Source organism: Erpetoichthys calabaricus, chromosome 6, assembly GCF_900747795.2.
Source record: "Erpetoichthys calabaricus chromosome 6, fErpCal1.3, whole genome shotgun sequence".
NCBI classification, from domain to species: Eukaryota; Metazoa; Chordata; class Cladistia; order Polypteriformes; family Polypteridae; genus Erpetoichthys; species Erpetoichthys calabaricus.
Window position 1 is genome coordinate 127,873,622 of NC_041399.2, and position 17,264 is coordinate 127,890,885.

General features: G+C 41.2%; 1 protein-coding gene across 1 annotated transcript in view; it reads right to left on the bottom strand.

Moving 5' to 3' along the window:
* The window catches only part of pigm (phosphatidylinositol glycan anchor biosynthesis, class M), a 159,087-nt gene that overhangs the window by 17,167 nt on the left and 124,656 nt on the right, over positions 1-17,264 (bottom strand). The gene's annotated exons all lie outside the window — the stretch shown is intronic.

The following is a 17,264-nucleotide window of genomic DNA, read 5'->3' on the forward strand; positions in this document are numbered from 1 at the left end:
TTAGCATTCTAAAGGTTCAGAGAGCAGGAAGATCATGAAGTGAATGTATTCTGTGCGGCGATCACTGCCGGCGCCTCCTCTTAGTGCAAGAAGAAGTCAGTTTAAGAATCTCGGAGAACACTTAACACAAAGCATTTAATGTACTATATAACTTATGATGGGTTTTGAGAAAATGTAGTAAATTAAATATTCATTTTACGATGAAGTTTAGTTTACGATGTTCTACTTTAATGACAAATTACGAGAATAAAGTCAACATGTCGACTTTAATCTTGACATAAACGGCGAGAATAAAGTAGAAATGTCGAGAATAAAGTCAACATGTCGACTTTATTCTCGTCATAAGCGTCAAGATTAAAGTGGAAATGTCGAGAATACAGTCAACATGCCGTCACACTATTACACAGTACCCAGGTACATTACACTGTATTGAAAACAAATAAAACAAGTACAACTTGGCTTGCAGTATTATCCAGTAGTATAGAAACAGTATTTACACATCTGACCTTTTAAAACTAAAGTATCTCCAGGCAACGGACGCGACTCCTTTTTCTCGGCAAAAGTTCTTCAGTGTCATCATGTTCAACTTTATCGCCGGCTTCAGTTTCGGAATGTTCCCTGTCCATTTTCACCACGCAATACCTACACCACCATACCTATTTAGTGGTGTAGCAGTGAAAAACAGCCCACATGAAACAAATCTGTATTTAGCGGTGTAGCAGTGAAAAAGGTCCCCACTTGAACAGTTTCCCGCTGCGCCACGTTCCGAACGTCGTTTAGGCAATTTAAACCGGTGTTGCGGTATAAGAAAAATCCATATCATAAAAAAAATAAAAAACGGTTTTCGGTATGAACCGGTATACCGCCCAGCACTAATAAATACATATATATATAATACATATTATTTATATATATATATATATATATATATATATATATATATACACAGTAGATCCCCACAAAGTCGCAGTTCAGAGTTCACAGCCTTAGTTGTTCGCGGATTTTTCCTTAGAACCTAACTAATAATTGTTAGCGGAAACTACAAATATCCTCCGCAATTTTTTTATGGCTTTTTTCGTGGCAATACTGTACTGTATAAAGAATACAAAGCAACTGTAGAGGAAAACACGGCTTGGGATGGTGAAAGTAGCCAATCTGAGAGTGTTATTCATTTCTCCTTGCTGCTGCCCTGTGACGCATCTCAGGCAGATGCAGCCCAGCATTCCCGTATCATAACAGTTTACCGCGTTTAGCTATCTCGAGTGTTTCGGTGAGTGTTCTCGTGTTTTTCGTTTTGTTCTTCTTAAAGCCCTAAAATGCCGCCCAAACGCCCTGTACCTTCTAAGGCTTCTGGCATTGAACCTAAGCTCCAGAAGAAGTTTAAGACACTCCAGGAGAAGGTTGAACTACTGGATTTGCTTCGGGAACTACAAAGTTATTCTGCAACTTCCCATCACAATGTTCCTCAAACCTATCAAGAAAAGCCAGCACGAAACCCCACCAGAAGAAGACCTATCAGAAGATATGACTCATCCTGAAGCACCTGAAGAAGAGGTGCCACCTGAGGAGCTGTAAATCCTCTGGTTTGCTGTGCAGTCATTATCTTCATTACATACCTTCATCATACTGCACAGCTAATTCATCGTCATCTTCAATCAATATCATTCATTATTGGTGAGTACCCGTACATTTTACTGTATTTTTATTAAATTATTACGTATTTACCTTACTTATACCAAAGAAAACGACAGTGCATACCAAAGAATACACGCTTCCATGAATTACATTATATATAGGGGTAACATCGGTATTTTATATTCTAGCAATTCGGGAAACATAGCAGTACCGTACTATACAGTATACGGGTTTACCTTTACATTCTTTTTTTTAGGGTAATGTATTAAGCTGAGTTTGAAATGAAATTAAAGTGTTTTGGGGGCATATTTAGGGTTTCAAGTATAAAAATAGGCATTTATAGGCATTTTTTTGACCAAATCCAAAATTTCTGGTTTTTCACAATTCGCGGGTGCTCTAGGAATGTAACCCCCGTGAATTTCGGGGGTCATCTGTGTATGTATATATATATATATATATATATATTGTCACACACGTGTGTTTAGGGGACAACCAAAAGGCCTGAATAAATGAAGTTCCACGCCAAACCAGGGGGTGGTGAAGTGCACTAATTCTCTCCCTTAATTCCTTGCAGACCATTCTCAGGAAATCCCACCCTGTTTGGGGTAGCCAATGACGTCACTTCTGGTTCCGGTCCTGATGGCATCACTTCCCCTGTGAGGGTTTAAAAGCCGCCATCTTAAAGAAGATACTCAATTCTGTTTTGGACTCAGTTGTGTAAGCATTTTTGCAGCCAGGAAATATTATACGGGTGGCTGCCCCAAACCTTCGCAATGTCTTTGTGTCGTTCTTGTGACAATATATATATATATATATATATATATATATATATATATATATATATATATATATATATATATATATATATACACACACACACACACACACACACACACACACACACAGAAGACCCCCGTTCAGAGTTTGTGGCCTCAGCCATTCGCAGATTCTAATAACTGTTGACTTTGAAACAGAAACTCCCAGCAGTCCCTGCAGTGGCTCCGATTGATCTTCTGCTGAGGGTGCTGGGGATATTGGGGTCAAAGAATGTCAGCGCGGCAATTGCCATTGAGCCACTGGCAGTTCACTGTTGAGTATGGAAGCTATGGCGGCGTACACGGACACAGCGGCTTGGTGCTCTTCGTTTCAGTGTTTAGTGTGTGCTAGTATTACTACTTGTTTTACCTACATCTTGTCGAGCCAACAACATCTACAGCCAACAGGAACTTCTCAAGATCGGAGTGTGCAGCAAGGGGAGTGTTTCACCAGAGTTTCTCTGCTCCCACGACATTCTGGCAGACATAGCGAGGAGTCCCGGCTCTCTGTGGATTATCATCCCCACGGGTAGGTGACGGAGTCAGCATAGAGAGAGAAAACAAAAGCTAGGCTGTAGGGCTGGCGCGTTAGCGAGGTTACATAGGCAGCCTGTTAAACCACCGCTCCCCAGTGTTTTTCTCACCAATGCCAGATCTCTTGTCAACAAAATCGATGAACTGAGGCTACAGGCGGCAACAAATAACATCGTAAAGAACAGTTGCGTTCTGTTGATCACAGAATCCTGGCTTCATTCATTGATCCCGAACTCTGCTATCCAGCTAACAGGCTACACTGCACAACGCCATGACAGGACCAGTGAATCTGGTAAGAGCAGAGGAGGGGGGCTGTGTGTGTACGTAAATAACTACTGGTATATAAATACAGTGACTGATCCCCGAACCTGGAGTACGTGACTGTTAGATGCCCCTAATGGGAGTAGCCAAAAGAAGAAGAAGATGCAGACCCATATACTGTATCTCCCTAGAGAGTTTACTGTGGTCATGATTACAGCTGTTTACATAGCACTGGATGCTAATGCAAACTCGAATATCAAACTTTTACACCACAGTATAAGCAGTCAGCTGACCAAACATCCCGAATGCTGTGTATATTGTTGCTGGGGACTTTAACCATGTGGATTTAAAACCTGTGCTCCCTAAATTCCATCAGTACGTCAAGTGTGCCACCAGAGGAGCTAACATTTTGGATATTTTGGAAGTCTACACAAACATTAAACAGGGCTACACCACTACCTCACCTGGGCCACTCTGACCACACGTCACTGTTTTTAATTCTGGCATACATCCCACTCAGGAAAACTGCCCCTAACAGCACAAGGACAGTTAAAACTTGGCCAGATGGAGCCTCTCAGCAGCTGCAGGACTGTTTCAGTAGGACCAACTGGGACATCTTTGAACACCCAGACCTTGAAATGTTTAGTAACAGCATACTGTGTTATATTAAGAACTGCACAAACATTGTCACAGTGGATAAACGTATCCGGGTCTACTCCAATCAGAAGCCCTGGATGACCAGGGAAGGCTGCTGAAAGAGAGGAACACTGCCTTCAAGTTTGGTGACAAGGTCCTCTACAGCACAGCCCGTGCCAGCCTAAAGATGGGTGTCCAGCATATGATCAACTACAGGACCAGTCCTGGAGCTGTGGGAGGTGATTTATCACTGGCTGAGGAACTGCACCACTACTATGCCCAGTTTGAAGTGGATCCACCAGAGACAGCCAGACCCCATCCAGAAACCAACAACAGCCCCATCTTCACAGTGGGGGAGCATGAGGTGAGATGCACGTTGCGAGCTGTCAACCCAAGGAAGGTAGCTGGACCTGACGGCATCTCAGGATACGTGCTGAAAGACTGTGCAGACCAACTGGCTGGGGTCTTCACCAGGATATTTAACCAGTCTCTGTCCCAGTCCACTGTACCATCCTGCCTGAAATCCTCTGTTATAGTGCCTCTGGCCAAGAAAGAGACCATCACCAGTCTTAATGACTTCAGGGCTATTGTCATTAAGACCACAGGCCAGTTGCACTGACCCCTGTGGTTATGAAGTGCTTCGAGAAGCTCATCAGGAACCACATCATGTCATTCATTCCTCCCATGCTTGATCCGCCCAGTTTGCCTAGTGGGCAAACAGGTCTACGGAGGACGCTGTGGCCACTGTTCTCCATGTCGTTCTGTCCCATCTGGAGCAGCAGGGGAGCTACGCACAGCTGCTCTTCATAGACTTCAGCTCTGCCTTTAATACCATCTTACCCCACAGACTGGTGACCAAACTGTCAGACATAGGACTTCCACACTCCACCTTCCTTTGGATCAAGGACTTCCTGAGTGATTGCACTCAGAGGGTTAGAGTGGCCCCTACTTCTCCACACTCATCAGCCTCAGCACTGGCTCCCCAAAGGGCTGTGTGCTGAGCCCCCTGCTCTATACCCTGTACACCCACGATTGCATTCCTGCCCACCACAGTAACACAATTGTTAAGTTCACTGATGATACCACGGTAGTAGGGCTCATCTCTGGGGGGGATGAGTCTGCCTACAGGGATGAGGTGGAGCGGCTAACAACGTGGTGTAGAAATAACAACTTTTTCCTAAATATAGCCAAGACCAAGGAGCTCATCGTGGACTTCAGGAAGAAGGCAGACAACATCCAGTCACTCATCATCAACGGGGACTATGTGGAGAGGGTCTCAGACTTCCGCTTCTTGGGAGTCACCATTAGGGAGGACTTGACCTGGGGAACATACACTGCTGAGGTAGTGAAGAAGGCCCAAAAGAGACTACTTCCTGAGGGCTCTCAGGAAGAACAACATCCATGAGAAACTGCTGGTGTCCTTTTACTGCTGCACAGTAGAGAGCATCCTGGCCTACTGTCTCTGTGTGTGGTTCTCCAGCTGCACAGTAGCGCAGAGGAAAGAGCTCCACAGGGTCATTAAGGTCGCCCAGCGGATAGTTGACTGTCCTCTCCCCTCACTAGAAGAACTACATAGTTCCTCTTGTCTCAGGAACATCAAGAAAATTCTTCAGGACCCATCACACCCAGGACATGCATTGTTTGAACGCCTGCCTTCAGGCAGATGTTTCAGATCCATAAACACTAAGACAAATAGACTGAGAAACAGTTTCTATTCTTCATCCATCACCATGCTGAATGCTGCTAAGTGGTCAATCTGACCAAGTGCACCTTCATGTATAATACACTCTCATGTTTACAATGCAACCCTAAGTCAACACTGGCTATAGGACAAGTGCAATACATGTATGTACAATGCATCTGGAAAGTATTCACAGCGCATCACTTTTTCCACATTTTGTTATGTTACAGCTTTATTCCAAAATGGATAAAATTCATTTTTTTCCTCAGAATTCTACACGCAACACCCCATAATGACAACGTGAAAAAAGTTTACTTGAGATTTTTGCAAATGTATTACAGATAAAAAAAATTGAGAAAGCACATGTACATAAGTATTCACAGCCTTTGCCATGAAGCTCAAAATTGAGCTCAGGTGCATCCTGTTTCCCCTGATCATCCTTGAGATGTTTCTGCAGCTTGATTGGAGTCCACCTGTGGTAAATTCAGTTGACTGGACATGATTTGGAAAGGCACACACCTGTCTATATAATGTCCCACAGTTGACAGTTCATGTCAGAGCACAAACCAAGCATGAAGTCAAAGGAATTGTCTGTAGACCTCCGAGACAGGATTGTCTTGAGGCACAAATCTGGGGAACGTTACAGAAAAATTTCTACTGCTTTGAAGGTCCCAATGAGCACAGTGGCCTCCATCATCCGTAAGTGGAAGAAGTTCAAAACCACCAGGACTCTTCCTAGAGCTGGCCGGCCATCTAAACTGAGCGATCGGGGGAGTAGGGCCTTAGTCAGGGAGGTGACCAAGAACCCGATGGTCACTCTGTCAGAGCTCCAGAGGCCCTCTGTGGACAGAGGAGAACCTTCCAGAAGGACAACCATCTCTGCAGCAATCCACCAATAAGGCCTGTATGGTAGAGTGGCCAGACAGAAGCCACTCCTTAGTAAAAGGCACATGGCAGCCCGCCTGGAGTTTGCCAAACGGCACCTGAAGGACTCTCAGACCATGAGAAAGAAAATTCTCTGGTCTGATGAGACAAAGATTGAACTCTTTGGTGTGAATGCCAGGCGTCACGTTTGGAGGAAACTAGGCACCGCTCATCACCAGGCCAATACCATCCCTACAGTGAAGCATGGTGGTGGCAGCATCATGCTGTGGGGATGTTTTTCAGCGGCAGGGACTGGGAGACTAGTCAGGATAAAGGGAAAGATGACTGCAGCAATGTACAGAGACATCCTGGATGAAAACCTGCTCCAGAGCGCTCTTGACCTCAGACTGGGGTGACGGTTCATCTTTCAGCAGGACAACGACCCTAAACACACAGCCAAGATATCAAAGGAGTGGTTTCAGGACAACTCTGTGAATGTCCTTGAGTGGCCCAGCCAGAGCCCAGACTTGAATCCGATTGAACATCTCTGGAGAGATCTTAAAATGGCTGTGCACTGACGCTTCCCATCCAACCTGATGGAGCTTGAGAGGTGCTGCAAAGAGAAATGGGCAAAACTGGCCAAGGATAGGTGTGCCAAGCTTGTGGCATCATATTCAAAAAGACTTGAGGCTGTAATTGCTGCCAAATGTGCATTGACAAAGTATTGAGCAAAGGCTGTGAATACTTATGTACATGTCATTTCTCCGTTTGTTTATTTTTAATAAATTTGCAAAAACCTCAAGTAAACTTTTTTCACGTTGTTATTATGGGGTGTTGTGTGCAGAATTCTGAGGAAAAAAATGAATTTAATCCATTTTGGAATAAGGCTGTAACATAACAAAATGTGGAAAAAGTGATGCGCTGTGAATACTTTCCGGATGCACTGTATGAATGAATAATTTTATTTTTAACTTGAGTAATTATGTTTAGTTTTAATTTTATTTTTGCATTGGAAAATTGCACCTAAATTTTGTTGTACTATGTCTCATTGCAGTCCTGCGGTGGATTGGCACCCTGCCCAGGATTGGTTCCTGCCTTGTGCCCTGTGTTGGCTGGGATTGGCTCCAGCAGACCCCCGTGACCCTGTGTTTGGATTCAGCGGGTTGGAAAATGGATGGATGGATGGATGTCTCATTGCTACAATGACAATAAAGATTTTGATTTGATTTGATTTTGATTTAACTTGATTTGATTTGAAATGCTTATGCGATAAAGGGGATTATCAGAGAAGAACCTGAATAGAAAATATCACTATATGTAGATGATAAGGTGCTATATATGTATCAGATCCAGAAAATACTATGCCAGCAGTCCTAACAGCACTAACAGAATTTGAAAAGATTTCTGGTGTCAGAATTAACTTGAATAAAAGTGTGCTCTTTCCAGTGAACTCTCAAGCACACAATATTAGATTGGACACCTTCCCTTTTATCATTGCAGATCAGTTTAAATACCTAGGGGTAAACATCACAAATAAACTTAAACCTCTTTATCAACAAAATTTTGCTGTCTGCATGGAAAAAATTAAGCAAGACTTGCATAGACGGTCTACCCTTCATCTCACTTTAGCTGGACAAATTAACACTGTCAAGATGAATATCCTTCCTAAGTTTCTTTTTCTATTACAAACAATCCAATATATACATCAATAAATCATTTTTAATAAGTTATATTCAATCATAACCTCATTTATTTGGAATTCAAAACATCAATGTACCCAAAGGGCGACCCTACAAAGGCCTAAAGCAGAAGGTGGAATGGCTCTACTTGCCTTTTATTTTATTACTGGGCAGCAAATATATAAGCTATACTGCATATTTGGACATAAACCTGGACATTTACACAAATAAATGAACATACACTGGCCTAGTCTATAACAGAAATAAAATCATGCAATACTTCTTTATATTCCTTGCTTTGTACCCCAATAAGTACAAGCTATCGCCAATATACTAACAACCCAATTGTGCTTCATTCATTCAGAATATGGAACCAATGTAGAAAGTACATCAAGAGAAGCTTTTATCTGTGGCACCTCTGTACAATAACCACCTTTTTCAATCCTCTGAAACATACACAGTTTTTAATGTCTGGAAAACATTTGGGATTAAATCACTTAGAGATCTGTACATAGACAATGTCTTCGCATCCAATGAACAATTACACTCCAAATTTAGCTTTCCAGCAACACATTTCTTTCACTACCTCCAAATTAGAAACTTTGTTAAACAAAACATGCCCAATTTTCCTCACCTCCCACCAACCTCTAATATGGAAAAAATACTGATCAGTACTCAGACAGCATTTCTGTAATATATAAAAACTTTTTAAAGTCCATCCCTTTAAAAGATCTCAGAGTACAGTGGGAAAATGATCTCTCACTCAACATTTCAGAAAATGAGTAGAAGACAGCCATGCACAGAATTCACTCTGGCTCCGTATGCGTAAAGCATACAATTATTCAACTTAAAATCGATATCTAGCACATCTCTCTTGTTCAGAATTGTCCAAAATGTTTCCTGGGCAAGATCCAACCTGAGAACATTGCAATCAAGTTCCAGCCTCATTAGGCCATATGTTTTGGACGTGCACAAAATTAACATCATTTTGGACCAAAATCTTTAAATGCCTTTCAGACAGCCTAGGAGTAACAGATCCTAATCCAGTAACAGCTGTGTTTGGTATACTTCCACATGGGTTTAAAGTGGAGAAGGACAAAGAAACTGTAATTGCCTTTACTTCACTATTGGCACATAGACTTATTGTGCACAACTTGTAGAATCCTAATTCAGGAATAAGGAGTCTTGTAATAATTTGCAATAATCACAATTTAATGCAATTGCACTAAATCAAAACGTGCAGTTAAGTTCACTGGTCAGCTGTTAGTAACACCCTCTTTCCTCAGAGCTTGCAAGCAGACGAGAGGATGCCAAAACATTCACAGGCTTTTTCTTGGTTACAGTGTGCTTGTATTGATAAGCAAAAAGTACTGTTAGAAAGTTGGGAGTGTTTGTTAAGCTACCAGTAATATGCCAACTAGAAAAGCATATCATAGCTTAAACTTATACAGTTAGGTCCATAAATACAGTATTTGGACAGAGATGACTTTTTTCTAATTTTGGTTCTGTACATTACCACAATGAATTTTAAATGAAACAACTCAGATGCAGTTGAAGTGCAGACTTTCAGCTTTAATTCAGTGGGGTGAACAAAACGATTGCATAAAAATGTGAGGCAACTAAAGCATTTTTTTAACACAATCCCTTCATTTCAGGGGTTTAAAAGTAATTGGACAAATTAAATAACTGGAAATAAAATGTTCATTTCTAATACTTGGTTGAAAACTCTTTGTTGGCAATGACAGCCTGAAGTCTTGAACTCATGGACATCACCAGATGTTGGTTTAGCTGGATTTGAGCAGACAGTATGTCTCTGAACACCTCAAAATTCATTCAGCTGCTTCTGTCCTGTGTCACATTATCAATAAACACTAGTGTCCCAGTGCCACTGGCAGCCATGCACACCCAAGCCATCACACTGCCTCCAACGTGTTTTACAGATGATGTGGTAAGCTTTGGATAATGAGCTGTTCCACGCCTTCTCCATACTTTTTTCTTGCCATCATTCTGGTAGAGGTTTCATGTGTCCAAAGAATGTTTTTCCAGAACTGTGCTGGCTTTTTTAGATGTTCTTTAGCAAAGTCCAATCTAGCCTTTCTATTCTTGAGGCTTATGAGTGGCTTGCACCTTGCAGTGCACCTTCTGTATTTACTTTCATGCAGTCTTCTCTTTATGGTAGACTTGGATATTGATACGCCTACCCCCTGGAGAGTGTTGTTCACTTGGTTGGCTGTTGTGAAGGGGTTTCTCTTCACCATGGAAATGACTCTGCGATCATCCACCACTGTTGTCTTCCGTGGACGTCCAGATCTTTTTGCGTTGCTGAGTTCACCAGTGCTTGCTTTCTTTCTCAGGATGAACTAAACTGTAGATTTTGCCACTCGTAATATTGTAGCAATTTCTCAGATGGGTTTTTTCTGTTTTAGCAGCTTAAGGATGGCTTCTTTCACCTGAATGGAGAGCTCCTTTGACCGCAAGTTGTCTGTTCACAGCAAAATCTTCCACATGCAAGCACCACACCTCAAATCAACTCCAGGCCGTTTATCTGCTTAATTGATAATGACATAACGACGGACTTGCCCACACCTGCCCATGAAATAGCCTTTGAGTCAATTGTCCAATTACTTTTGAGCCCCTGAAATGAAGGGATTGTGTTAAAAAATGCTTTAGTTGCCTCACATTTTTATGCAATCGTTTTGTTCACCCCACTGAATTAAAGCTGAAAGTCTGCACTTCAACTGCATCTGAGTTGTTTCATTTAAAATTTATTGTGGTAATGTACAGAACCAAAATTAGAAAAAAGTTGTCTTTGTCCAAGTATTTATGGACCTAACTGTATGTACGACTTGTATGTAGACAGCACTTACCTTCCGTGTCAGTTCCACGTTTTTGTGGAATGAATAACAATTATTAACACAGATCGTATTTTATTTCAATATAGAATAGTAATTGGTTGCCTACTTACAAAGCTTTAACAAGACATGTTGCTTACGCTGCTCTTTTTTGATCACCTTGTAAAAAAGACACGAGAACTTGTACTCAGAAATTATCATTCAAATCCCATCAGAAGATTTGTATTAAATACTGATGAAGCAAAGTCATTGCAAAAAAAAGTGAAAAGGATAACTAGGCCAAAGAGGGTAAACTTTTAGCCACCTACTTGTATAAGATCATGTTAAACAGACTTATCAACCATACATGACTTTTGTCCTTAATGGAAGCAAAGTGTTTCTGCAGGCGGGAGGGGTAAAAAAACAATTAGGGTGTTGGCAGGAAAGGGACAAGTAAGGCGAAGTGGATGTAAGAGCAGTACTGTGCAGACCTCTACTCCAAAGCCAAAATAATAAAAAAAAAAGCACAAAAAGTCCCCATTAGTGCAGCACTTGCTTGATTTGGGTCTGGGACATTTAAAGTCTTGCATTGCGCATGCTCTAAAGGATGGCACTTTTTCAGTTGTTATAAAATATTACTGGTATTACCTGTCTTTGTGTGAACATGCTTTTGACACAATTTCCAGTGCATGCTACCATGCTTCTTTTCGGACTTTAAATGGCCAAAATATCTCCACAGTACCAAATTCTTCTGACCCTTTTTTTCAACAATGTCCTTGTCTTTTGAGGCTTGTGCTGTGTCCTTTGGGGTGGCTTCATCAGTAATGCTGATTTTTTCACATTTTCTTTAATATTTTCTGTTGTCATTTTCTCTTTAATCTTGCTCCCACTACTGATGTACTGGCGTACGCGTCTGCTGTAGTACATGTGGTTCTTCCAGCTGCTACTCCCATGCTTAGTGCTCCGTGCGTTAACCTAACCTGACATGTCTGTAACTCTGTTACAGCCACGTGACTGGTTCCGTGCAGCACTATTATCATTATCATAAGCTTTTCATCTTGTCTCTCAAAACATGGATTGAACGAGTTCTATCAACGTTGTATTGATTATGTCTTATATTTCTATCGAGAAAAAGTTATTTCGCGATAATTATCTTTTATCATTTTATCGTCTAGCCCTAGCACCTTTATATGATAATCACCTTTTAATACCCATAACCTTTGGAAATCGGGATTAAAACACTTAAGAGAGACTTGTACATAGAAAATGTCTGCATTTTACGAACAATTACATTTGAAATTTAACTTCCATTACCACATTTTTTTCACTAATTTCAAAGCAGAAACTTTGTTAAGAAGAGCCTCCCTATTTTTCCTTACCTAATACCCAATTCTATTCCAGAAGAAATATTGATCAGTCTTGAAGACTAAGATAGAATAAAAAATATATAAAAATAATTTAAAGTCACATCCTTTCAAAGATCCCAGGGTATGGTAGAGAAAGGATTTCTCACTTATTATCTCAGAGAAGGAGTGGCAGACAGCTATGCATAGCATACACTTAGCTCCATATGCGCAAAACATTCATTCATTGAACTCAAAATCAACTCAAACTTGACTCAGAGTCATAGAAAGGTTTGGGGCAGCCACCTGTATAATTGATTTCCTGGCAGCAAAGTCGTTCAAATGAATACAGCACTGATGTGCGCAAAACCGAGTCCAAAACAGAACTGAGGGAATAGGGAAAAGGTGGAGGCTTTTAAAGGGGAAGACAGGAAGTGAGATCAAAGGGGTCTGGCTCATGAAGATCTTCAGCCATAGGTTCGAGCCCGGATGTGACATCACAGGGGCTGGAGCCGGAAAGGTCTCCTTCCATAGGCTCGGTCCCGGAAGTGATGTCAAGAGGGCCAGGTGGAATCTCCCATGAATGGTCTTCAGGAAAGGGAGAAAAAGAGTCAGTGCACTCTGCCACATCCCGGTATGACTCGGAACTTCCATTACTCAAGCCCTTTAGCTGCCTCCCATGCACACGTGTGTGACAATTATATATTAAAAATTACTAATACATTTTATTTACATATCACCTTTCCCATGCTCAAGGCACTATATTGCCCTTGTTTTTGGCTCTCCACTCTCTCTCTCGGCCTGGGGTTGATTTTAGGTTTGTTAAGTTTGACTCGATTGTATGTAATGTTACTTTCTTTGTTGTTAAAGTAAATCTTGATTGTATGGAATGTTAACTTATTTTAATGGAATCTACAAAAAAAAAATAAATAAATAAAAAATGCTACTAATTTTAAAAGGAACTTTACATGACAGCTCAGTCTACAAGCACACCACGAATTATTATATGACAAGGCATAAATTCTAACATTTCCTTTTGTTTTGGAGCATAAAACTGTGAATCTTCTCCTTAACCTCCTTAGCATTAGACCTGAGCATCACTTGGGCTATAAAAACAGTGCTAAAAGCGTTAGTCCCGAGCATCACTCAAGCAACTGTATAGACACGTCTCGTGTAAGCGTTAGACCCATGGATTACTCTGGCTGTAAAAGTGCCAACAGTAAAGCTCTGCAAAAGATGTAGGCATGTCTTTGCACGCGACACGCCTGAGTGTAATCCAGCCAACAGTGCAGACATGTCTTCTTCTGTCCTTATAATGGTGTGTCATAAGAAACATTTTTCAGCAGCCCAGGTGTTGCACACTCTTTGACAGTGAAACTGTCTTCAGGCAGTGAGATTGAAACAGTGAAATCAAAAGTAATTCTAATGTATCCGAAAGTGACGTTCATGTCAATTGCACATGAGCAGTGTGCTGTTCCAAAAGCTGATCAGTCTGGAAAGAAAATCCGCAAGAAATCACGCTATTATTGTCATGACTGTGATGTTGGATTGTGTATTTCACCGTGCTTCATGATATACCACACAAGTGACACATTTTAAAAGTATATAAGATATTAGAATTATTTTTATTATTATTCATCATTACTGTTTGTATCATTATACTTTCTACACTTCTGACTTTGTACTTTTAGTGTTTTTCATGTTTTACAATAGAAAGACCAGATTAAATAAATATGTAATTTGTCAAGCCAAAATATGCACTGTATAAGAGCCAATTTTAGAAAGTTAATGCTTTAAGTTAAATTCATATTATTATTTGCTTAGTCATAGTCATAGACAATGGTATAGCCTTTTTACCCCCTGTCCATATTACTAACCGAGAATGGTAAACCGGATGGCATGGACGCAGGTACACGGCGATGGGATCATGAGACGTACTGCGCAGGCTAGTACAGCGCACGTCTCATAAACCGCACGCGAAGTCGTATCCACCGCGAACGAAGGAGTCACGGCCCAAAAACGAAAGAGCTCAACTGACGTGAATGAGAAATGAGCAACAACGCGCCCATACCTAATGACTAACGCCACAGCCGCACAAAAAAGAGGATTCTGCACTGCAGTCCAGATTCAAACGGAAGAGGCTACGGCGGCCCCACAGGTCCACAATGATAGTACAGAGAGCGCAGGCATCACTGCCATATTGTGAGTGGCACTACTACAGAAGGCGCAGGCGTCACCGCCATATTGTGAGTGGCACTCCTGCGGAGTGAAGTTAGGAATAATGTGCTGCTTGGGATTGTACAAACCGCTGAACGCTTTACACCGAATTCAAACACAATACAGCTCAACGATACAGACACGAGCCCACCTGGATAAGATCAATGAACGCAGGCGCCTACAACACGCGTCTGAAACTGTGGAAGCAAAGCAGGCACGGGTTCAAAACGAACGAGCTCGACTGACGTATATACAAACACGAGCCCGCCTGGATAAAATCAATGAACGCAGGCGCCTACAACGCGCATCTGAAATGCCGCGGGCAAAGCGGGCACAGCTCCAAGACGAACGAGCTTGACTAATGTATTTCAGGATACCCAACGCCGGGGGTAGGCGAGCGAAGCGAGCATGGGCGGAGCCCCCCTTGTAAGTTAATAAGAGATAGAACTTTCTTGCTATAACTAAGATACAGTGTGTTAATTGAGTTAGTTGTTGTTTAGAATAGGCTAGCTAGCAGGGACTGAAAGACCCATTTACAGCATTAAAATGGGACAGACATCGAGTTTTCAGAATGTTTAGAAATGGTTCAACTGTATAAGGAAACTTAAAAAAATGAAACAAGATTTTTAAGATTTAAACAGAACTTTTCTTAAACAAGAACTTTTTTTTTGCTATATCAATTTTTTCTCTATTTTGTGTGAAATGTTTTACTTTGAATTTTTACTAAAGTTTTTAAATGAAAATATTTTGTCTGTGGATTTATGCATCAAGCTATTGCTGAATCCTATTTTGCGAACTACAGTTGCTGAACTTTGGTATTTTTTGGAAAAATACGGCTACACACTGCTTTAAACATGTTTTTGTGAGAAAAAAAGTAACACTAAGGAAGTTAATACCTCAGTTTACTGATAAGAAGTACTATTAGGACCAACGTGCAGTAACATGGTGAAAAAGTCCATCATGAAAAGAATCTAATTTAGTCTCTGTTGGATGTGCAAAACTGTACATTGTAATTTTAATATTAAACAATATGGGATCATGATGAGCTCTCAATTATAATCAGCATCAAAAGAAATGCCACTCAGTTTGGAGTACCTGTTGAGGGTTTGAAAGGATGATCTGCTTGTTTTGAAACTATGGTTTGACTCCATCTTTTTAAGAAACTCTCTTTAACAAATCAATAACAAAAGACAAAACCAAAGTCCTGAAAAAGGGACAAAAATAAACTATCAAAAAATAACAATGGAACCCAAGTTAAAAAAAGTGAATTTCAAACTCAAATGAGAACAAGTACCAGAGTTTAAAATACAAAGTAAGTAAACAATAAATAATGTCTCCTAGGAGTCATCCTTTAGGAGGGAGCAAGCCAACTAGCTAATCAATGCTACTACAAAGAACATTGGCAAAACAGGTGTCTTACATTTCCCCCTAGTGATTACATCTCAAAAAGCTGCAGCACCTGAGGGAAATAATTTAATATGAAGTGCCCATACTAAAAAAATCTTTGGAGCTCAGGCTGTGAAGTACAGTGCATCCGGAAAGTATTCACAGCACATCACTATTTCCACATTTTGTTATGTTACAGCCTTATTCCAAAATGGATTACAGTAATCCCTCCTCCATCACGGGGGTTGCGTTCCAGAGCCACGCGCGAAATAAGAAAATCCGCGAAGTAGAAACCATATGTTTATATGGTTATTTTTATATTGTCATGCTTGGGTCACAGATTTGCGCAGAAACACAGGAGGTTGTAGAGAGACAGGAACGTTATTCAAACATTGCAAACAAACATTTGTCTCTTTTTCAAAAGTTTAAACTGTGCTCCATGACAAGACAGAGATGACAGTTCTGTCTCACAATTAAAAGAATGCAAACATATCTTCCTTTTCAAAGGAGTGCGTGTCAGGAGAGAGAGAGAGAGAACAAAGCAAGCAGTCAAAAATCAATAGGGCTGTTTGGCTTTTAAGTATGCGAAGCACCGCCGGTACAAAGCTGTTGAAGGCGGCAGCTCACACCCCCTCCGTCAGGAGCAGGGAGAGAGAGAGAGCCAGAGAAAAACAAAGTCAAAAATCAATACGTGCCCTTTGAGCTTTTAAGTATGCGAAGCACTGTGCAGCATGTCGCTTCAGGAAGCAGCTGCACACAGAAGGTAGCAACGTGAAGATAATCTTTCAGCATTTTTAGACGAGCGTCCCTATCGTCTAGGTGTGCGAACAGCCCCCCTGCTCACACCCCCCTATGTCAGCGCAAGAGAGAGAGAGAAAGTAAGTTGGGTAGCTTCTCAGCCATCTGCCAATAGCGTCCCTTGTATGAAATCAACTGGGCAAACCAACTGAGGAAGCATGTACCAGAAAGTAAAAGACCCATTGTCCTCAGAAATCCGCGAACCAGCAAAAAATCCGCGATATATATTTAAATATGCTTACATATAAAATCCGCGATAGAGTGAAGCCGCGAAAGGCGAAGCGCGATATAGTGAGGGATCACTGTAAATTCATTTTTTTTCTCAGAATTCTACACACAACACCCCATAATGACAACGTGAAAAAAGTTTACTTGAGGTTTTTGCAAATTTATTAAAAATAAAAAAATTGAGAAAGCACATGTACATAAGTATTCACAGCCTTTGCCATGAAGCTCAAAATTGAGCTCAGGTGCATCCTGTTTCCCCTGATCATCGTTGAGATGCGGAAAAAGAGAAAAGTGATGTGGTGTGAATACTTTCTGGATGCACTGTGTGTGGCTGGGGAGTGGCCCTATTTTCAACA